Raw genomic sequence first — 24,441 nt, 5'->3', positions numbered from 1 at the left:
GTCTAGCTAAAAATTGTTCAAATCGGAGATTTTCATCTACCACCATTTCTGTCGTTGGAGTTGGAGCCTCTATGGCATCTTGACGGTCCTGCAATATATAATTGCAAAATGTGATTGCAAAACTCCAAATGCACATTCAGTATCTTTTCGCATGATTCTTGTTTCATTGAGAATTAATTATTATGTTATGCATTGTTTTTATCTCGTATTTAAATTATTATGTTATGTATTGTATTGTTATCTTATATTTAAATTATCATATTATGTATTTTGTGTATTCTTTATAGTGAAAATTAATAATAAAATAAAATTATATTATTGACAAATTAGAAAAAAATAAAATACTATTAATTTAGGATAAAGTAGTATATATTAAATAACATATTTTAAAAAAATATTATATTACATTTGAAAAGAATTATGAATGTTAGATAATTAATTAATGGCATTATATGTAAACTAATATGTTAATTAGAAAGTAATAGAAATAATAATAAAATATTCAAAAAGTGAAATAGAGAGTGTGAATAGTAGTTCTCCAAATTTGGAGAACTACTATTCACACTCTCTATTTAAGAATAGAGAGTGATATGAAGGTGGGTTGGAGTGCCCACTCTCTATTTTACTCTCCAAATATAGAGAATGGAGAGTAAAATAAAGATGGGTTGGAGATGGTCTTAGTCTTTATATTACATTTAGAGACATCGTGTACTCATTTTGTGTTTGTAAAATCCTGGTACTCTTATTTCATTATTCACTTGATTACTCACTGATGTAAGGTTTTGGGATGGTTCCTTGTATTACATTTCTATTGATTACACTTTCTTCACTTGGTTATAAGTTTTATGCTTCTTGTTGTTGACTTTCTATTAGTAGCTCATTGACTATGGCTCCGGGTTAAGGGTTAGTCTTACCTACTAGTTGGGCAAAGTAGGCTCCATCATGACCTAAGAAATGGGGTAGTGACAGGAAGGATGGAGAGGTGCTAATTAGCTAATGTTTTGACCTTTTATACTGTGTTGAATGTCATTAACAGAAATAAAGGGATGACTACTTGTTTGTTAAAATGAATTAATGTCACGACCCAAGGCTACTCCCTAGACGTGACATGGCGTACAAGACTCCGAAAAGCCTCATACAAGCCTCATAGCATATCATAACATAAGAACATAGGAAAAAGTGCGGAAATTTAGAACTTTTCTTTACAATTGAAGTCTCTTATAAAAACCAAATGGGAGTCTACAACACTATGTCTCAAACCATCTATAACACTTGAATACAATCCTAGGGACATGGACCTTAAAAAAGTCTAAAGTATAAAAGAAAGACTTAAAGGACATAATGGTCAAGCCCTCGATTACTATGAGGACTCACCAATCTTCTTCTTCTTGATCTACTATGGTCCTAGCCACGAGAGTAGAAGCCGATATCACCAAACCCTACACTTTATAGAAAAATGTAGAAATATGGGTTAGTACAAAGATTTCACTAAGTATGGAAGCCATGCATAAAAATCCTTAAAACAAGCAAAAAGGAACATTTTAGTTGAAATCATGCTATATGTCAATTTTGAACATCATCTTTGACATAGTTGGGGAATGTAGCTCATAAGACAACTCATGTACAATTCATCATAATCACAAGCATAGTCTCCAACATAAACATAATGCATACCCCAATCTTTACAAGACATAGACATGCATAGTTAAATACCAAGATCATCTCATCATAATAGAACCATCACATAAGTAACCCTAGGTCATACTTGTGAAATGCATAGATAGAATCTCATAATCCTATCTACACTAAGTATCACTTTTAGGCCACCATGCTCATACTTATCATGCTTTGATCTCATCCATAGTCAATAATAATAGACAAGGAAACATTCATGTTCATAGATTTTAACAAGGAAAGTCACTATTAGCAACACTTCATACCATACATACATCAATTCATATATCTTCGTAAGCATAAGGAAACCACACCATAACCCCTTTCAAAGTTTACTTGTACAATGTATAAGTGAAGTCCCATACCCCTACTCACACAAAGTAAAGCTCATTAAGAAGTCATAAGTATAGTTCATTTTTAAGTTCATAATTCATATAAAGCATACATTAACTCATAATCATCATGTCATATGATAAACATACCACGCCCACTCTCAAAGCCTACTTGTGCAATGCATGAATGAAGTTTCATACCCACATTCATACTAAGTAGAATCTCTTGAGGAACCATAGTATATAACTCATGTTCTTGTTCATGGAGGGAAAATAGCCTTAACCGACATAGACCATGTTGAGCTACATGGAATCCGGTGTCATGTCCCACACCGAAAAGAGATGTCCTACTTGCCTAAGGTAGAACTAAATGTATTAACTTTTAGGTGGATCCACTAGCTAAAGACCTATGTGGGCACATAGTCATGGAATAGGCAGATTGCTTCTAGAAACTCCAAACCTATTGTATTGACGGGGGAGCTTCCATCTGATGAGATTATCTTTAGAGAACCCAGCCTATTCAATTGATGGGAGGGCCTCTACCTCATTTTCCATATCCACTCAGATCTAAGCATTATTTCCCAAAATTTCATGTTTAGTCTTCAATTGAATTTACATGCATGAAGGAGTATCTTACCCTCCATCCAACACAACTCATAAAATAGCTCATAGATTCATTAGGTGAGAATGGACTTTCAACCTTAGAATCATCATTAATTATGTGAGGAAAACTTTCATATTATAATCATATGTTTTCATGAGAATAGACTTTCAATCAACGCAAGAAGATTATCATGGTCATGTACATTTCATGCATAGTAATGTGTAGAGGTGCATATGAGAAATAGCCTTTCAACTAACACCATAGATAGATCATAATCATACTCATACATGGAGAGTGTGCTATTGTCCTTTCAATGACACAACAACAACATTTTCATCTTAGACACTTCACTCTCAAAGTGTTCATAAAGCATGTACATAATATCACAACCATGCATAATTCTTCATATCTTGCATACAAGGATCATAGATCACAACAATTCAACACATCTAGCGTACATTAGACATGGGTATAATTGTAATTCAAGTAGTCCATTCATTATATGCATAAGATCATGTACTCATATTGTAGGTCATGTGGGTAAAGTCCTTCCACAATAATACCACAATTACACAATAGTCATAGGATCTTCACTTTCTAAGTGAAATATAAGCTCATACACAATTCTAATCAACATGTACAAACCCTCATAATTTTCCCTTCAAGGCTAGAAATCAAACTCAACCCAACATCTATAATTACTACATTAGATAGGGGAATATCATGATTCAATAACTCAATCAATATAGATATAATCAATTGACATGCTTCTATAATCAATCAACCCACATCATGAATTCACAATTTAGTATTATCGGGGATTCATGGGTTCTTGGGGGGATTTCATCATAAATCAATAATTAAACATCAATTCAATCATAATCCATCATAAATCAACCATTGAAAACATTTTGAAAGAGAACCCATGACTTAGATTGAAACCCTAGGTTTGGGGAAATTGGAAGCTTAGAAATCAAGTTTTGAAGGGACTCTATGGGTGAAAGCTACCCATAAATGAAAAGCCACCATAGCATATGAATATTCCTTACGAAATTGAGTGGAAAAGTTGAGCTCTTGATCCCTAGACCTTGACCTCTTCTTCTTCTTCTTCAATGGAGGTTTTAGAGAGAGAAATATTGGAGAGGGAAGTTGGTTATTATTTGGGTGTTGGGAATTATGAAGTGTAAAGGGGTGGTTAATGGTTTAAAAGGTATTAAATAAGTGAAATAAACAATATAAACCGTCCCCATTCATTAACTAATTAATTTGGAATTTCCTAAAATAACCAAGCCTTGGCAGAGATTGGACAGAAAGGTGTAGGTGTGACCCACGGACCGTGCGTCCACCTACGCCCCATCCTCCAGGTCGTGGGTGAGGGTTCTGCAGCTCACTTTTCTAGGTCTTGACCCACGAGTTGGAGCTACGGAGTGTAGATGGACCTACGCCCAGTAGGTCCCATCCGTAGGTCCTAACTTTTTGGCAGATTTTTTGTTCTTGGGGTTAGACTTTAGGGTCCTCCTCAAGGACCCTTGGTTGGTCCTTGGGGGGTCGTACCTTGACATTTAACCCCTCAGCCTAAGCTCAGGAAATTACTTTACAACATAAAACCCTACATTAAACTCAACAACTAACTCGTAAGGCTCTAGTTTCACCTACTAGTTTTTCCGGGATGTTACAATTAATGATCTAGATTACATTACTTACTCTTTGTAACTTTCTGCTGAATCATTTAATTATTTTTTTCCTCTTTTGGTTATAAAACTTATATAGCAGTGATCAACTGCTTTCATAATTCTGATCAGCTCCTTTGGTAGAATTTCAACAAATATAGTAGAAAATATTGTTCTTTTCAGTTCATTCTAATCAACTTCTCCTTTTATTTTTTAAATACTCTTGCAAGGAAAAGCACATGGTTGAGAATCTAGATCAGGGCGAGGCCACGAAAAGGGTTTTTCTTTAAGAATTGAATCCAGATGAAAGGTTAGAAGATAAATCTTGTTTGGTATCATGAGATCATTAGAAAGAAAGTAACATGAAATATGTTGTGAAACCAAACTAACTACAAAAAGGCCTATGGCTATAAGGGATGAATGAGATTGATCCATTTGGTATTATTGGGAAGATTCAAATGTTGGGGAGTTTTATTTGGGATCCAGACCAAACTATAAATTGGTTAAATAGGTTTTGGAGTTAACACAAGAGTGTTATGCATATTGAAGAAAAATGTTTGCTCCTCTCTTCTTCTTTTAGAGTCTAAAAGCTTCACATCTCAATTCTTATCTCTATCTTAGTTACTTATTATTTCAATATTTCCATTGTAATTCAATTGTTTGAGTATTGCAATTACGATTCTAAAGTTGTAATCACATTCCAATATTCTTATTAATATAGTGAGGAATTCGGGTGAATTATAATTTTGATAGGATTGAAATTCAGCATGGCAAAGGGACATTGGTTAATGATATGAGAATGAACTTGTGCAATTCATATAAGCAAATCAGTACAACGCTTTTAACAGAGTTGAAATGGCTTTATCATTGGATAATTCTTCAACATCCCCTAATCAGGAAGTTGGCCATGAGCGTCATGCTGGGAATAATTCTGATTCACACACTTTTATTCATGCCATTGGGCATTACATGTCAATATGTTGTCTCATTTCTATGTCAGATTACATTGCCATGGAATCTTTAATAATAACTTTCACTCATTAATCAGGAGCGGAGAGCTTTAGAGATTGCGGTGGCAAAATGGTGTGATTTAGCATTCAACTTATTTCTTCTGCCAGGTTATTGAATAGGATGTTTTTGAACCCCATCACTATCGTTGGATGCATCTTCCAACCATGAATCCCGTGTGATTTGTTTTCTCTAACGAGGAGTTATTTTGCAGTTAGCATAGAACTGCTTGTGTTTAGAAATGAGATCTTGTTACATGTCATTCATTGTTGCAGCTTACTGACAATCACATGGTCATATGAATGCGGATGAATGCACCAAGATGTTTGTTTGGTTCTGCCAGCCTTGGGGAGATTTCTATTTTAGCTAGTGGTTGTGACTCACGAGGCAATATCCTCAGCTCAGCTGAACTTTATAATTCAGAGGCAGGAACATGGAAAAGTTTATTGAGCATGAACAAGCCACATAAAAAGTGTTCTGGAGTATTCATGAATGGAATGTTTAATGTGATAAGAGGCATTGAAGGAGCTAAATCAGAGTGGTTGACTTGTGAGGAGGAATATGATCTGGAAACAAGAGCATGGACTCAAATCCAACGCATGTCTCCTAATGCATATAAGAATGATACACATGCTACATATGGAGAACCTCATTTGGTGGCTGTCATAAGTAGCATGTGTATCATTCCTATCTGCATTAGGAGGCATGTTTTGGATTTTCAGTCCATTTTCTCGTTTCCAGATCATATTCCTCCACACAAGTTAACCACTTTGATTTAGCTCCTCCAACACCTCCTATCACATAAAACATTCCATCCAAGAATACCCTGAACACTTCTTACGTCACTTGTTCATGCTTAGTAAGCTCTTCCATGTTCCTGCATGTTAATTATAAATTTCTGTTTAGCTGAGGATATTGCCTAGTAAGTCACAACCACCAGCTAAAATAGCAATCTCCCCAAGGCTAGCAGAACCAAACAAGCATCTTGGTGCATTCATCCACATTCCATATGATCAAGTGTTTGTCAATAAACTGCAACGGTAAATGACACGTGACAATATATCCTTTCCAAACACAAGAAGTTCTATGCTAACTGCACAAAAAAACTCCTTGTTAGGGAAAAAAAATCATTCACGGGGACTCATAGTTGGAAGATGCATCCAACGATAGTGATGGGGGTCAAAACATCCCATTAAGACCCTGGCAAGAGAAATAAACCCAATGCTCAATCACACCATTTTGCCGCCGCACTCCTGATTAATGAGTCAAAGCTATTATTAAAGATTCCATGGCACTGTAATCTGAGCTAGAGAAAGGAATGAGACAGCATATAGACATGTCACACCCAATTGCATGAATAAGAGAGTGTGAATTAGAATTATCCCCAACATGATGTTGATGGCCAACTTCCTGATCAGGGATGCTGAAGAATCATCCAACGATAGAGCCACTTCAACTTTGTTTAAAGCATTGTACTAATTTGGCGATATGTATTGCATAAGTTCATTCTCATATCATTAACCAATGGCCCTTTGCCACGCTGAATTTCTATCCTATCAAAATTATAATTCACCCAAATTCATCACTATAATAATAAGAATAATAGAATGCGACTATAACTTAAGAATTGTAGCTGCAATACTCAAATAATTGAATTACAATGGAAATACTGAAATAATAAGTAACTCAGATAGAGAGAAGAATTGGAATGAGAAGCCATTAGACTCTAGAAGAAAAAGAAAGGAACAAACAATTTTCTTCAATTTGCATAACTCTTTTGTGTTAACTCCTAGACATCTTTAACAAATTTATAATGGGGTCTGGATCCCAAATAAAACTGCCCAACATTCTAATCTGCCCGATAATCTTAAATTGATCGGTCTCATTCACCCCTTCCAACAATAGGCCCTCATGTACACAGTTTGGTTCACAACATATTTTTGTTACTTTCTCTCTGATGATTCCATGATACCAAATAAGATTTGTCTTCTAACATGTCGTCTAGATCCAATCCTAAAAGAAACACCATTTTCACGGCCCTGATCTAAACTTGATTCTCAACCATATGCTTTTCCTCACAAGAGGATTTTAAAAAAGAAAAGAGAAGTTGATTGGAATGGACTGAAAAGAACAACATAATTCTGTGCTTATCGGAATTATGAAAGAAGTTGATCACTAAGATATAACTGTCATAGCCAAAGGAGGAAAACAAATTAAAAGGCTTAGAAGAAAGTGCCAAAAGAGTAAGTAATGTAATCTAGATCATTAATTTTTTTTACAAACAAGTAGTCTTCCCTTTATTTCTCTTAATGGCATTCAACACAAGCGTAAAAGGTCAAACCATTAGTTAATTAGAACCTTGATGAATGGTGGATTTCCACTCATTTGAGGACTTTTTAATTCAACTATTAGTGTCCTCAATGCCTATGTATGTCCTATTTTACTGATATGTTGATATTTTACAGCTATGAGGGATAAAGGACAATGTAAGGATGAATCTATGAAAAAAGGCCTAAACATTGAAAAGAGTGTAAACTCTAAGCTAGTAGTCGCCTAACCAAAAGGGTGGATGGCCCAAAAAGTCATACATAGCCTGTAGTGAGAGTGTGTACATTTGAAAATATTCAAGGCATGTTGGCGAACCAAAGTGGAATTGGAGATTCGCCGAAGTTATTGGGCGAGCTACAACTTCCATTGCCGAAGGTGACAGACTCCTGAGTTAAATTGAGGGTTGAATGGGAGAACAAGGATGTAATTGGCAATTCTTTGAATGTGAAAGACCGACTTGATCGAGTTCGCCAATTGCAGTTCAAACACCTGAACCTTAAAGCAAATTAAGGATGAGGTGAAGAGCAAATATCGATCCGACGAAATAGAATAGTTAGCCTAACTAACGTCGCCAAACAGGTCACCTATGGAATTTCAAAATAATTTTTAGGGAAACTGTAAATATCCCAAATGAGAAAGAAAGTTTTGGGATTTTTGACCAACTCTTCTAATTAACAATTGAGGGTTGAAATTTAAGTAGGTGTTGAAGATTGTTACTTATCATCAACACATTAATGGCTGAAAACATCATTGGTATAATTTCTTTTCGTTTTATGATGCTTGACTAAAACCCCAAAATATAGGGGTTTGATTATGGGGTTGGGTGTTGATTTAATTTAGTAGGTGTTGTGTCTTGTTCTATTTTATTGTTGTACATTAATGGATTTGAGTTAATTAGCATGGAATTAATTCATGGTTTAAGGTTGCAAACTTAATCCTTGTTTAGATCTTCAATTGATGTTTGAAAGAGATCAATTCAAGTGGGTAAATAGCTTAATGCCTACAATTTAGGTTTGATTGTTGTAGTTTGCTCAAAAAAGAAATGGTGGTTCAATTTTAATTGACAAATATGCTCTAAAGAGAGATTTTAGTAAGGTATTAGGTTGATTTGTGTTTTACATAGATGAGACTGAATCCACTTCTTACAACAAATTGACTCCATAGAGGATAAGACCAGCCATTAATCTATGAATAGTAGGAATCAACTACGTAGAGGATCATGAGTAGCCAAAATGACGCAATAAAAGGCATCAGCGCGCTAGCTAGTCAAGTAAAATCTAAGCACATACATGAATCCTCTAATGTCCCAGGTAGAAAAGGAGCACGTCAATGACGCCTCATAAATCTTAAAAGGTGAAATGGTCTAGTAAATCCTTATACTTGTACGCGTTTGTATTATGGACCCTTCTACTTAACCATTTATTAACTGAACCCTTAGATTCAATCAAAAGAAGATTTTTAAACCGCTCCTACCATGTGTGTAGTTCAGTCTCCCTTAAATAGATGACATGTCAAATCCATGTCATATAAATTAATAACATGTCATATTAATCTTCATTAATTTTTATTTTTAAAAAAATTAACCAATATTATTAAATAAAAGGTACTAATCTAATAAAATTTTAATTTTTTTCTTCAAACTAAAATTTGGGAGTCCACCGTACATCTTCCTCCATTCCCATGGTGAAATCGCCAAGTTTCATCGGAGAAAGTCGTTGTCGCCACCGCCACTCCTCTTGCTAGCAAAATCACATATTCTCTCCTTCACTTGTCTCCATCTCCGACAGATCCTTGCCAGTTTCCTTTATTTCTTCTCCACCTCCACAAATCCAGCAACCCGCTGCTACACCATCAACTCCCGGCCAGCAAACCTCCTCGCCTCCTCTCGTTTTGTAGAAAAAGGAGCCAGCGCCACCTCTCTCTAGCTCTCACTCCACTCTAATTCAGCGAACTCCGACAAACATCGTCACTCTCTCCTTCATCGGTGAATCAGCAGACTAAAGGATATGTTAATGGCAATTTTAAGATCTAAATTAGATGAAAAAGGGATTGGGCAAGGATGATAATGGTTGAAAAAGGGTTGAGTGGGTGAAGAAAAATGTTTTTTTATTTTATTTTATTTAGTTTTATTCTTGTATGATTTTAATATTTTTTTAATTGAAATATGGTATTCACTTGCCTTTAACACGCGAGTAGATACACTCTCTTTCCAACTCAACTATCTTAATGCCACATCAACATGGTCAATGGTCAGAGGGGTTTGATATACAATATTGTATTGAGTTTAAGGTTCCGTTGGCAAAATATTAAATAGAAGAGTCCATAATACAAATTCTTACAAGTACAAGGGTCCACCAGACCCTTTTGCCTTCTTAAAATAAGTAAATCTAGTGATCCAGGTGGTACAACTCCAGTTAAAGCCAGAGTAGAAGAAAATCCGAGTGGAAACATTATTCTCCATGAATGATAATGATGAGCCAATGCATGAGCTAGGATCGTACCACAAAACACTTCAGAATAAACAATAAAGGCACTAGCAATAAAATAAAAATAAGTCAAATCAAACCACGCTACCAAGGAGGAGAGTACTAACATGGGATCCAATTGGTCCTCAAACAGGACCTTGGGACCAACAATATAGTCAAAGATAAAAGTATCATAGCAAACCTACTGCTAAACAGCAAGCAAAGGGACTAGGAAAAGCTACCGAGTAAATCAAAGAGGGAGAAAAACCCAATGGACAATGCCTTACCACAATCATGCTGCTCGAGTCCATGATTGAGCACATCTAGTGCGAACCAATGGCTACTACGACCTACCAAAGTCTCAAGCACCAACACAAGACGAACAACCCAATACAAGCCATAAAGGAAGCAATTCACAATTATAAAGGGGATAAAACACAGTCTAAGGCATCTAATGCTCAAACCTAGCCTAAGGCCATTAGTATCAAACCTAACTAGGGCAAACATGCTAATCTTTACTACAAAAGAGGCTACAAGCATAAACTAAGGATATCGACACTTACAAAAGGACCAAATATCCTACGAAATAAAGAAACAATAGAATGAATGGTAGGGGAACTAATACCCAACAAATATAATCCTAAATCACATGCAATCTATACTATACATTATATAAAAATCCCAATCAAGAAAATAAATTGAAGCCTACCTCAAAGCCAATCACGCGTGCTCCGTACCACCGCACATGAGCTATCTCTTATGAAATGCCTTTGAACAATTTCATGCTATAAAATTATTAATCACAATGTCATTACGAACATTTAAACACTAAATTTGTAATAGTTATGAATGGACCCAAAATTGAGTCAAAATGAGAATGTAGAACTCGCACTGATAATCCCTAAATTGATTATATCAAAAGTTTGTAGATAGCTTAAGGAGCTTGTGCCCCAAATATGGGCTTAATATGAGCTCAGAAATGTGCTAAAACTGCCCATGCAATAAATTACCATTAAAACAAAAAAAAATGAAGTTTAGGCATCCCCTTGGGGAAGTTACTTCAGAATGACAACTTTCAATTTTCTCTGATCACTCCATCACGTAACAACGCAAAGCCCCAAACCAACGCAACTAAAATCAGCTTAATCAAAGTTGTATAGCTCCAGAAATTGCATCGTGAAAATGAAGCATGAAATTGAAAATTTGGGATTTAAATAGTAGCAATATGGTCACTATAAGTCAAAATCATTCTCTAAAAGCCTAAACTCTGGTCGTTAAGAGTTTGAACTAGCAACACCAGATTTTGCTATTTTTCAAAATCTTTGAACATACGAGATTAATGTGGCACCTGAGGAAAATAGACGAGATATGCTAACCCACAAAATTTGGCAAACCAAACTAAATAGAACCATCAAAACTTCCATCCAAGGTCGTCTCACTGAAAAGTGGATTCCACACCCGAGCTTCATTTTAGGTCAAAATCCACAAAGGGGCTCTGAATGAAATTAGATTCCTCAGAAACTACATGAAGGGTCTTTCATGATAAAAATAAACATACTGAAGCTAACAGTGCTGACAAAATTCTCAACTTAGCACATTTACAAAGAATATTGACCGAAGTCAAACTTTGTCTCAAGTTTCAAAATTAAAGCATCTAACAGCACAAACTCACACCAAAAGCCTCGGGGCCTAAACCAACCATGCCCCTAGCCTAAAATGGCCCTTTTGGAGGTAACAAAACCATAAAAAATGTATTTTGTTGCCGTTGAACTTTTAACTGAAATCAATCATTCAATTTTCAAAGGCTCCGAAATATGAAAACTTGTACAAAGAAAAAATTAATGACCCAGAGACCGAACTAACAGTCCTAGAAACTCATAAATGACTTGTGTTCGCTAGAGGAAAGCTCTAAAGCTGAAAATGATCAAAAAATGAAAGAAATGACCTAGATGGTCATTATTATATACACTACTAAAATGACTTACTCCGCAAAAGTAAAAGGACCATTATAGCCTGAAGGCATGAAAAGACGATGATAACAGGTCCGCATGCTCCGCAAAACCCACTGAAACCCTCTTGAATCGAATATTGACTACACAGAATTTAGGCTAAGAGGAAAATCATCAAGTCCACTTCAAAAGACATTAGACTCCTTTAATTCCTTTTTGGGCTCCAACTTGTTTCCATTAGAACCGGACTTGCCTTAAAGCATCACATTTATCTGAGAAAACCAACACCACACCGAAACCACCAAATTGTACAAACATTGGAAAATTGGAGAATCAACCCAGCTCCCCAATTGAAATACTAACCTTATGTTCCAAATCTAATATATTCTAACAATCAAGAGTCTTTTATTAATCCTTAGTTATCCTGGACATCTCCATCACCATTAGAAATCATCTTAAAAACCCACACAACCCAAACCTTGGGAGAAATACATGTTCCACCTGAACATCGAGGAATGAAATCCTCCAAAACAAGGAACTCAGCCTAAGGTAAAGACAAAAATTCATTCCTAACTCTCAAAAACCAACAAATCCAACTGAGACACAACCTCTTCAACCTATCTGCACTAACCCAAAAAAAGACCATCCTACAAACGACAAGGCTACACTAAGCCTGGCTCTACTGACCTACTCCACGAAAGGTAAATTTTAAAACAAACCGACACCATGAGCCCACAAGATACACGTAAATCTTAACAAACCACCCTAGTCTATGGGAAACCAAATAGGTGACGGCTTATCAACTTAGTCAACTGGACGGTAGTGGCCCAAGGGTACCAACTCCCATCACAAACCACGTAAGCTGTAAAGCAAGATGAAAGCAGACCTTATCCTAAACAAGAACAAAATCATGGATTACTTTGACCCCATCATTAAGATGAACCTTCGTAGCAAATTTCTATTTTCCAACAATATCTAGAGTCTTAAGCCACCGATGAAAACCACCACTCCGACTCCAAATCACAAATCAACCTCAAGAGCTATCAACTCACCCGATGAGAAATAATGAAAGTAGTACAAAGGTATAACAAGGAATTATACCTCCGAATTTCCTCTAGCCATAACCAAACTCCAAGACCATCCGGATTAAGAATTATCCAAAAAGTCCGAACAAGAAAAACCAAAACTTCACAACCGAGAACAAGAAAAAGGAAAAAGAAGAAAGCGGCCAACAAGGACCACCACAAATCTACAAAAGGCTGAACTCCCCCTCACTCAATTTTGACACTAGCAATCTCCAAACTACTACTATAAAAGGACAACATATAACTAAGGCAACCTCCTAAGACAACTAGGCCCCACAACACACAAATCTCAATCGGGAAAAGCTGGTCTGGCCACCTATCAACAAGGATTGGCATCAGAGTGAGAACACACAACAAGGGTGGCAAAAAAGGAAACCAGTAATCCTAAGACCACCAACACAACAAAACCACCAAGGCAAAGGCACATGGAGCTATACAACCACTACTCCCCATCGAAGAAACATGGCCTAGTCGATCAACTAAATGAGGCAAATAACATACACAGTCCTAAAATCAAGATGTCATAACAAGCCAAAAGAACCCGAATGGGCATGAAAACCCTAAATCACACAAAAAAATAGATAAGACAATAAAATCATATCCAAATAAGGAATACTTTGAGCCTCGCCTTTTGATCATCTCGTAAAATCATAAAATGGATCATGACCGACCTCAACCTAAATGCCTGCAGTAGAACCGCAACACAAAAGGCACTACCTCTGATTGAAGGTGCTATCAACACACAAGATTGACATAGCTAAATACCTCTCATCATGGTCCCACTTTGGGGATAAATTCTAAACGCATGGTCATGAACTCAATAGATATGAGAAAGTCCATCCACTATAGCCTAGGGAATATCATATGTTGGCAATGACTAATAGATCAACTCCCACCTTAGGAACTCTCTTGACCAGTGGTCAAGTTCTCCACAATCATAGCAATCTCGAAAGTATGAAGCTTGATATGAAGGATGCGATGAGCTGCCCTTTATACCTCTGTGAAGCTTTGAACCACCCCTAGCAAACTATATTGGACTTTGTGACAATCTTTGACATAGTGGCCTACCTTACCATACTCATAGAAATCATCACCAAGAGTAACCTGATATAAAGACTCAACTAGAGTTATATAAGACCCAACACCTATAGGTCCACGATGATCACCACAAGAAATTTTTTTAGAGCTTTGCCTTTCATATGTACCATAACTTACCGTATAACCCCTTAAAACTAGAGATGTCGCTACCATAGGCCTGATAGGTCGAGAAGGGAGATGACCCACCTCAAAGTGGAATGTTTTTAACCATTGTAGTGATGGCAAGGCATCCTACCACTATCTTTGTAAGCCTCAAGACAAGCCTGCTCCATGGCCTTCACATGGAAAACAACCTGGGGAAAGGTAGATCCTATTGATATCAGATGCTCCGACGCCAACCAGAGTTGCAAGGCTAACCCTTCGATATACCCCTGAATCAATTCTCGATACGAAGGAAACAATGTGGGACTAAGCCTTTCCCACTCTAAAAATTCCATCACATACTAAAAAATAGATGACGAACCCGACTGGAACCATTCAACCCAACTCTACCCTAAGAAGCCTCACTGCACCAAGAACCTCACTTGCTTGTGGTGTACCCTTAAAGAAGCCCGAACCTCCTAACACTGAATCTCGAGAACTCAAGGTAGTTAATGATCTTGTTGAAGCTTGGGTTAATCCCAAACTCTTTAAATTCTTAAGAATGCCTCTAACCTTAATGTTCATTCCCAAATAAGGTCTTTTAACCCAACCATATACTGAAACTCTAATGAAATGTGTTGATGTTATATCCATGTCCATTGAGTACCTTGTGTTATCCCTCTAAGACAGAGTAGATTCTAAAGAATTTGTTTAAGAGGTTAATCAAAGCAAAAGAACACAATTAGGAGTCAAAGATAGAATTTCCTAAGAATTCCCTATAGCCTCCCAAAGATAGGATGTGGACGTCTCTGCACCAATCCACATTACTCTACTATGCATTTGCTCTCATACCAATGATGTTGGTCAACCTATAGCTCTAATACCAACTTCTCATGACCCAATTTCTCGGTTCATGATGACACCTACTATACCCAACTAGTAGGTAAGCCAAACCCTTAACCCGGAGTCATAGGAAATGAGTTACCAACTGGAAGTCGATAACAAGAAGCATAAAGCTTATAACCAAGCAAAGAAAGGGTAATCAACATAAATGTAAGACAAGGAACCATCCCAACATAAATATAATCAGTTAGTAATCATGTGTCTAATCAGAATAAGAGTACAAGGATTTTACAAATACAAAATAGGTAGAGGTTGTCTTTTATGCATTTATTGAGTTTATCTCATGATTTTACGATGATTCCCCCATGAACCCATGAAATCCCCATGTTTTCCAAGTTATGATCATATGATGTGGGTTTTGGATTATGAAAGAATATTATACGAAATCAAGCATGAATTGATAGAATTACATGAATTTATGATGAATTTCTACGAACACATCTCTAACACATGTATTCGATGATTGAAAGTGGGTTTTGAACCTTGAAAGGTGAATTATGAAATCAAGCATGTTCTTATGAAATTATGTAAATGTTTTAAGGATGCTTTGAAAGTAAAGTATTGATGATGTTGTTATTGTGTTGTTGAAATGATTTCTCATATACACATGAAAGTATGATTGCGAAAGGTTTTCTCACATAGTGAGGATTCTAAGGTTGAAAGGTCTTCTCACCTAAATGAATCAAAGTTAAAGAGATATCCTAATGAAACCTAGCTTGGATTGGTTATTGAATGATACATTTCCATGGATGAATCATGAACTAGCTTGGATTGGCAAGAGATGATGTGCCCTTCCATGGATACTGAGAACAAGTAAGACAATGACTATTTCGTGGGATTTATGCTTAGCACCGAGAGGATATTGAGATAGAAGCTCTCCCGTGAGTAGAGGTCAGGTTTCTAGTAGCAATCTTCTTAACCTTTACCTATGTGCCCCCATAGGATGATTGTTTAGATAGACATTAGCTAGTGGACCCACCTAAGCAAGAAGTTCATGGTCCTTACTTTGGCAAGTAGCACAACCCTTTTCGGTGTGGGAAACACAAGGGAATCATGTTATAACTCACATGGTCTCTATGTCGATTAAGGCTATAATAATGAACTAAGGTTACTTCAAGAAGTATCTCATATGTGTTCAAAGATTTTAAAGATATTAGCTTATATTGACCATGTTTAATGACTTATGTCTTTTAACCCTTTTTATAACATGTTTAGCTTGGTCATTGTATGTCATGGAAATGTCCCCTTTTAGCATGAATTAAATATTTTTATGCATGGCTATCATACTTGGTACATAATTTGTACTAACGCATACTCTTGCCTACATTTCCCCAAATGTAGGGTCCGACAGACAAGGTTCTCAGTTTCGTGGCAGGAGTTGATTTGAGAGATTCCGAGCTTTGGTCAGTCCTTATGCTTCGAGGACGAATTTTCATTGTTTTCAGTTTTCTTTCTTACTTTCAGCTTTGGACATGGTGTATGGGCTAGGCCCAATTTCATTCTTATGTACTAGATGGCTAATGAGACAAGTGTTTAAACTTCCGCTTTGCTTTATAAACTTGTATGTATTGAAATTGTATTTTAAGTCCTTTCATTATATTTCTTATGTTATGAATGCTAAGTGACTTGTATCGGGCCTCTCGGGGTCATATATGCCATGTAACACCTAAGGGGTACTTTGGGTCATGACAACAGACTCCCCGCGTGTCACGCCCCAAGCTACCCCCAAGACGCGGACACGGGACCTAGGACCACAAGTGATCCCAAGCTAACCCTGCTGGCATGATCATGAGCATACTAAAGATAATAATAACTGATGCGGAAGCTAAATCACAAAGTAAGTCTGAAATGATGGGGAAAACCCATATACTATATCTGAGATATATGAAAACTGATGAGTTTAATACAAAGAAGATATTAACTCAACACTAAGCTGAATCTAACTATGTCTGAAATAAGCCTCTAAACTGACTAGAAATGTTAGGACATGCCCCAACTAGATCTAGCAAAACTGAAACTGAAGACTAAAAGCGATAAAGATAAACATGTCACTAGTCCTCGAAGAATGAGGACTCACCACTGATGCTGCTGAACTGAAGGTCGGGAATCGATCTAAGCGTGATCTGTATGCTGAGAACCTGAACCTACATCATGAGAAGATGTAGCGCACGTATGCGTCAGTACTTGAAAGGTACTGAGCATGCAGGATAGAGTAAAGCTGAAATAACATATAACTGAACAAAGCAATAAAGCAATGATATAATCTGAACATGATATAGATACTGAAAAAAAATACTGAATACTGGGCTAACTGATACAATGACCAAATTTATAACATGCTGAGACTGAATACTGACTGTACTGAAATATGGTCAATGCAATAGAGTCTGACTGAACTGTGGGAGCTACTAATAAACGATAATAAAACCACATGATACTCCCAGTGAATTAAGTAGTTAACTGGTTATGACTGAATTTCTGTAAATACTGGATAGCTCGAACTGAACATGCAAACTGAGAATGCAACAATTAATCTGATAATGATGCATTCATAAACTGAGGCATGTATAACTGAATACTGAAATATCTGACCTAGCATGTGTAATTCAAGAACTAAAGAAATACATAGCTAGGGTTCTGAAATTCATGCGAGAAACGATGTAATAACATGATATTCTGATTTGGAACATATTAATAACTAATTCATGGTGATCTACTGTAATTCTAGAAACCCTAGGTCTATTCATAATCATGGAATCAAGAATCTGACTGAATTCTAGGGACCTAATAGGCGAAAGGAACCCACTAGTGAAATCCCACATACCTGGTGACGAATTCCATGGAGAAATCTTTCGATTTCGGGGCTGGAACTGATGGAACCTTGTTGCGTTCTTGAACTAGGGTTCTTGACCTTTTTCTCCTCTCTTGATTCTAATTTTCTAAGATTTTGATTAATGAATTAGGTAAGTTCTAGTTATGTTTCTAGGCTTAATCTGACTAAAACCTCATGATTTAGGGTTTAAACAACGTATTTTAGGGGTTAAACGAAATAGGAAAAGACCAAAAGACCCCTGAATTAACTGTTGTCGGAGTGACCTACGGGCCGTAGGTCAATCTACGGTCCGTAGATTGTGTCCGTAAGTCAAGCCTGCCCGACAAGCCTTCACTAAAACGAGCATAACTTTTTACTCAGAGGTCGAAATTTAGCAAACTCGGTGGCGTTGGAAAGATAATTCAATTATCTATCATACCATAGGTCATGGGACACACAATTCCTTTTGTGCTAAAAGTTATGACCATCTGAAGTTGACCAATCAATAATCTTCATCTAACTGACTGTTGACCCTCATCTACGGTCAGACCTACGGACCGTGGATCGACTGACGGTTCGTGTTGGTCAACCATCAATCGGGACTGAAGCTGGGCTTTTGGGACATCGATCCACGGACACGAACTACGATCCGTGACCTGACCTACGGACCGTAAGTCCGGCCGTGGGTCAACACTTAGCCAAATTTTCTGATTGAGTCTGGGAGGGGTTGCAGTGGTGAACCACGGACCACCAGCACGGGCCGTGGTCTGACCTACGGTCCGTGGATGGTGACCGTAAGTTGCACCTGCAACTTCTCAAAATCTGTATTTTTGGTCTCTTTCGAATACGGGGTGTTACACCGCGTCCCCTTTCAGCCTCTTTGGTTGTGAATACCATAGCACCAAATGAAGGAGTTGCATGGGTCCTACCTCACTCGCATGGTAGGGAGATAGGCCTATACAATTGGTTGCATATGGTTACTGATGGATCTAATGCATACTCTGTACTCATATGCATCTCATATTACCACTAAACTTATTTGTTGATTGCATCTCTAGTTTATGGGGGTCGATTGGGTTATATCTGTGGTTTGTACCTTTTGAGCTTCTGGGTCTGATTAGGTTATTGTTGGACTATATTCTATTCTCTGTTGTTATTGGTTTGTTAGCTAATAGGCTTTTGTTTTTAGAATTGTGGCTTTAGTCTTCCTAAGCCTGAGTAGTTGACTATGTATCTTAGTTTGCTTGTGATTAGATTATTGGCTTGCATTCCAGATACGTTCTTGACTAAAGTCCTTACTTCTTGTGTCCTATTTTTGTTCCTTATTACTTGTATATCATGTTATCTCATGTTGAGTCATTTGTGCTATGCTTTTCTTATTACTTGTTGTTTATAATTGTGTTATCTTTTTTAGCTTAGTCACTCGATGCCTATGAAGTACAATTTTTGGTACTCATATTACACTTCTGCAGCTTGTAGATCATAGTTTGAGTTTCGCCATTGATTTGGATTCGTGCGAAAAACCTTAGAGTTCAGATACTAGGGTGAGATCCTCGCATTCATAGTTATCGGTTTCCATCTGTTTTGGCTAGGCTTAGTCTTTATATTATATTGAGAGACATCTTGTACTCATTTTGTTTTTGTACAAGCCTTGTACTCTTATTTTCATTATATACTCGATTACTGACTAATGCCAGGTTTTGGGATGGTTCCTTGTTTAACATTTCTTTTGATTTCCCTTTTTTCGCTTGGTTATATGCTTTATGCTTCTTGTTGTTAACTTTCGCTTGGTAGCCCGTTGCCTATGGCTCTGGGTTAAAAGTTAGGCATACCTATTGGTTGGGCGTAGTAGGTGCCATCATGGCATAAAAATGGGGTCGTGACAGGAAGGATGGAGAAGTGCTAATTAACTAATGTTATGATCTTTTATGCTTGTGTTGAATGCCATTAAGAGAAATAAAGGGAGGACTACTTGTTTGTCAAAAAGATTTAATGATTTAGATTACATTACTTAGTCTTTTGGCACTTTCTAGAGAGCCATTTAATTATTTTTTCCTCCTTTAGTTATAAGACTTACATCTCAGTAATCAACTTCGTTCATGATTCTGATAAGCTCCTTTTGTAGAATTTCTATAAATAAAGTAGAAAAGATTTTTCTTTTCAGTTCATTCCTAGCAACTTCTCCTTTAATTTTTTAAATCCTCTTTTGAGGGAAAGCACATGGTTGAGAATCTTGATCAGAGCAAGGCCACGAAAATGGTGTTTCTTTTAGGATTGACTCTAGACAATATGTTAGAAGAAAGATCTTGTTTGGTATCATGGGATCATGAGAAATAAAGTAACATGATATATGTTGTGAACCAAACTGACTACATGACGGCCTATGGCTAGAAGGGGTAAATGAGACTGATCCATTTAAGATTATTGGGAAGATTAAAATGTTGGGGAGTTTGATTTGGGATCCACACCCAATTATAAATTGGTTAAATAGGTCTTGGAGTCAACACGAAAGAGTTATGCACATTGAAGAAAAATGTTTGCTCCTCTCCTCTTCTTCTAGAGTCTAAAAGCTTCTCATCCAAATTCTTATCTCTATCTTAGTTACTTATTATTTAAATATTTCCATTGTAATTCAATTGCTTTATTATTGCAATTATGATTCTAAAGTTGTAATTACATTCCAATATTCTAATTAATATAGTGAGGAATTTGAGTGAATTCTGATTTTGATAAGACTAAAATTCAGCATGGCAAATGGACAGTGGGTAATGATATGAGAATTAACTTGTGCAATTCATATCGACATTAGTACAATGCTTTCAAAAGAGTTGAAGTGGCTCTATCATTGAATAATTCTTCAGCATCCCTTGATTATGAAGTTGGTCATCAACTTCATGTTGAGGATAATTCTGATTCACACACTCTTATTCATGTCATTGGGCATGACATGTCTATATGTTGTATCATTCTTAGCTCTAGGTCAAATTACAGTGTCATAACATCTTTAATAATAGCTTCACTCATTAATCAGGAGCGGAGTACTTTATAGATTGCGGCAACAAAATGATGTGATTGAGCATTGGGTTTATTTCTCCTGACAGGTTCTTGAATGGGATGTTTTTGACCTCCTACCACTGTCGTCTTCCAACTATGAATCCCCGTGAATGATTTGTTTTCTCTGAAAAGGAGTTTTTCATCGTAACAAGCCAAATGAACCCAAATGGGCATGAAAACCCCAAATAAGAACAAAGGGATAGGACCACAAAATCACATCCAAAAAAGGAATACAAGGAGCCTCGGCCTTTGATCGGTTCGTAGAAACATAGAATGGATCATGCTCGACCTCAACCTGAACACCTAAAGTAGAACAAGTAATACCAAGCAATACCAATGGGACCACCTCTGACTGAAAGTGATATCAACCCAAAAGACTTACATTTCTAAATACCTCTAGGCTCTAATCATGGGGCCACATTGGGGACAAACTCTAAGCTAATGCCATGATCTCCATAGATACAAAAAAGTCCATCCACTAAAGCTTAGGGAATATCATATGTTGGCAATGCCCAGGAGATCAACTCCAACAAGGAGCACTCTCTTGATCAGCGGTCAAACTCTCAACAATCATAGCAACCCCTAAAGTCTGAAGCTCGATATGAACGACGCAATGAGCTGCCTTTCGTACCTCTGCTAAGATTTGAACCACTTATGTGACAATCTCTGACATAGTGGCCTACCTCACCATACTCATAGAAATTATCACCAAGAGTAACCTGCTATAAAGACCCAACTGGAGTAATATGCGACCCAACACTTGTAGGTCCAAAATGATCACCATAAGAAGTTTTATTGGAGCTTTGCCTTCCATAGGTACCACGACCTACTTCATCCCTAGAACTTGATATGCCACTACTATAGGTCTGATAGGTCAAGAAAGGAGATAACCCTCACTCAACTCACACCTACTTCAAAGTGGAATGTTTTAACTGTTGTACTGATGGCGAGACATCCTACCACTATCTTTCTAAGCCTCAATACATGCCTATTACATACCCTTCACATGGCTAACAACCTGGGGAAAGAAACATCCTACGAATATCAAATGCTCCGACACTAACCAAAATGGCAAAGTTAACCCTTTAATGAACCCCTGACTCAAATCTCAATCTGAAGGACACAATGTGGGACTATGCCTATCGCACTCTAGAAATCCCATTACATACTCAAAAATAGATTACGAACCCTATTGGGATCATTTGACCCAACTCTGCCCTATGAAGCACCCGTTGCACCATGAACCACACCTGCATGTGTTGTACCCTAGAAGAAACTCGGACATTCTAACACTCAATCTCAAGGAATCGAGGTAGTCAATGATCATATCAAAGCTTGGGTTGATCCTAAGCTCTCTGAATGCTGAAAAATGCCTCTGACCTCAATAATCATGCCCGACTAAGGCTTTCTAACCCGACCATGTGCTGAAACTCGGATGGAATATGTTATGCTCCATTCATGTCCATCGAGTACCTTGTATTATCCATCTAAGAGAGAGTAGATTCTAAAGTGGTTGTTTTAGAGTTTAATCAAAAGGAAAGTACATAATAAGGAATCAAAGGTAGAATTTCCTAAGAAGTCCCTATAGCATCCCAAAGATAGGATACGAACGTCTTTACACCAATACAAAGTACTCTACTGTGCATTTGCTCTCATACCAACGATGTCGATCAACCTATAGATCTAATACCAACATCTCACGACCTAATTTTTTGGGTCATGATGGCACCTACTACACCCAACTAGTAGTTAAGCCTAACCCTTACCTTGGAGCCATAGGCAATGAACTACCAAGCGAAAGTTGATAACAAGAAGCATAATGTAACGACCTAAGAGCACCCCCTAGTCGTTACCGACGTATTCGACCTCTCGGAGGTCTTATACAAGCCCTTAGCATTCATCATAGCATTATCATAGAAAAATAGCGAAAAATTTAAAACTTTTTCTTAATATAACACAAGACATAAAAGTCACCTCATTAAACCTTTAATACAAAATCGGAATACTACGTCTCGAGGTAGCCATCTTAAAACATGACTACAACACAAGAGGGACACAACCTTTACAATACAAACAGAAACTACTATCTAGTACATAGAACTTAAGGAAACTCTTTAACATAAAGGTCCTTGAATCTTTAAGGACACACCCGAACTTGGGAATAGTAAGTCAAGCTCATCACTTCTAGGAAAGACCCTTTAGCCACCACCACCTACACTTGGTGTAAAAAGATGAAGAAGAATGGTGTTAGTACAAGAATGCACTAAGTATGATAACCATGCAAAACATGCTTTTAAAAGGACATTTAGTTGGAAACTATGCATCATGCCTTTTTAGAGAAACTTCATGAACATTTAGTACAATATGCACAATATAAACCACATACATCATCATACACCCGGAAACCATTCATAATAGCACATAGAGCCACTTATAACATTTTAGGCACATTCAATGCATACAATACATTACCTTCCTCTTTATCTTAACTCCTTTCCTCAAGCAACCCTTAGGGAATACTTGGTGCAATGTATCACCTTAAGGTTACCAAGGGTGAACTTACATATAGCCTTCATCAATCCAACCACATATATTCATAGAGTCATAAGCACACCATAAGACATAGTCTTCACATAGGAACCATCACCTAAGACAACCCCCAAGTCACACTAGTGCAATATGCAAGTAGCATCCCATAATACTACTCACACCAACTGTTCCTAGGAAGCCACCATAGACTAGGCACATCATATTCAACAAATCATAACATCTTCATTTAACTTTAGACATAAGACCAACATACTTCATAACATCATATAAGGACTCATTCCTTTACTACATCATTAGTCATAACCCATTTAGTTCATATAATAGGTAAACCACCCTCACAACCCCTTCACAAGCTCACTTGTGCAATCTACACATGGAGTCCCATACCTCTACATATACTAAGCAAACCCATTAAGAAGTCATAAGTGTAATTCACATGCATAAACATACTTCATGTCTTGACATAAGTAAAGTCAACCTTAACATGCTTTCATAGTAACATACATAGACCATAGTCCTCATTACATAAAGAGCTTAATCATAACCTCCATCAGAGTCCACTTGTGCAATGCATAAGTAGGGTCCATAGTCCTACCTACACTAAGTAACTCTTCAAGAAATCATGACTAGAGTTCATATTCCTATCTTAGTTCATTTCTTAACTTTCGAGAGACATTGCCATAACCAACATAGACCATGTGAGCTACATGGAATCCGGTGTTCTACTCCCACACACAAAAGAGAGGGTACTACTTGCCAAGGTAGGACCTACATACATAATAGCTATCTAGTGGAATCACTAAGCTAATACCTACGGGGGAACGTAGT

General features: G+C 37.1%; 1 long non-coding RNA gene across 2 annotated transcripts in view; it reads right to left on the bottom strand.

Annotated features, from left to right (window-relative positions):
- Positions 1 to 1,189: 1,189 nt before the first annotated feature.
- Positions 1,190 to 24,441, bottom strand: part of LOC102580331 (uncharacterized) — a 29,640-nt gene continuing 6,388 nt past the window's right edge. Inside the window, exons 2-3 of one of the 2 annotated variants that reach the window (XR_001474986.1) lie at positions 10,791 to 10,866; positions 1,190 to 1,444 (exon numbers count right to left, since the gene is read on the bottom strand). This is a non-coding gene — a long non-coding RNA (uncharacterized lncRNA). The remainder of the gene's footprint in view (positions 1,445 to 10,790; positions 10,867 to 24,441) is intronic. The other variant, XR_368240.2, reaches the window with a different exon arrangement.

The sequence above is a fragment of the Solanum tuberosum genome, unplaced genomic scaffold (assembly GCF_000226075.1).
Source record: "Solanum tuberosum cultivar DM 1-3 516 R44 unplaced genomic scaffold, SolTub_3.0 scf00287, whole genome shotgun sequence".
Taxonomy (NCBI): domain Eukaryota; kingdom Viridiplantae; phylum Streptophyta; class Magnoliopsida; order Solanales; family Solanaceae; genus Solanum; species Solanum tuberosum.
The sequence above is the reverse complement of the archived record's forward strand: the minus strand, read 5'-3'. Positions and strand labels throughout refer to the sequence as shown.